Source organism: Amphimedon queenslandica, unplaced genomic scaffold (genome assembly GCF_000090795.2).
Source record: "Amphimedon queenslandica unplaced genomic scaffold, v1.1 AMPQUscaffold_13366, whole genome shotgun sequence".
NCBI lineage: Eukaryota > Metazoa > Porifera > Demospongiae > Haplosclerida > Niphatidae > Amphimedon > Amphimedon queenslandica.
Window position 1 is genome coordinate 54469 of NW_003546398.1, and position 903 is coordinate 55371.

Below are 903 nucleotides of genomic sequence, written 5' to 3' on the forward strand. Positions count from 1 at the left end.
ATAGGAGTTTTTGTGAGGCGTGCATAGAGGGTAAAATGCATAGACTTCCTCACCATCCACTAAAGGAGATAAAGTCTACCCACCACCACAAGTAATACATTCAGATGTTTGTGGTCCTATGCAAACCCATTCATTGGGAGGTAGCCGATATTTTATAACTTTTATTGATGATTTTTCCCGTTATTGTAGGTCATATTTTATGAGGCACAAATCAGAAGCACTGGAAAGATTTATGGAATTCAAAGCTACAGTCGAAAAAGAGACTGGAAAAGGCATTAAAGCATTACAATCGGATAGAGGTGGGGAATACACTTCTGATTTATTCACCTCATATCTCAAGGAACATGGAATTCGAGCTGAATTTACAGCAGCGTACTCACCACAACAAAACGGGGTTGCAGAACAAATAAACCGAACACTTATGGAAGCTGCTCGATCGATGAGTCAGGCTCGACTCAGCAAGTCATTCTGGGCTGAAGCAGTCGCCACTCCAACTTATTTGAGAAATAGGATGGTGACTACAGCTCTGAAGAATGGATTAACACCATACCAAATGTGGAGTGGTAAGAAACCAGATTTAAGTAATATTCGTACATTTGGTTGTATGGTATACTCTCATATTCCTGAAGGGGAGAGAAGGAAGCTAGACATGAAAGCTAACAAACTCCGTGTTGTGGGTTATACTGAGTCAACCAGTAACTACAAGGTGTGAGATGAGGTCAAAAGGAGGTGCTATGTGAGACATGATCTCATCTTTAATGAAGATGACTTTGGGGAGACTAATAATGTGGTTGAGAAGGAAGGTCTAGAGTTTGAGAATGAAGAACCCATAGGAACTATTTCTAGTAGTGACAACAGGCAGAGGATCCTAGCCTGGAGGAGCAACCATCTGAACAACAATCC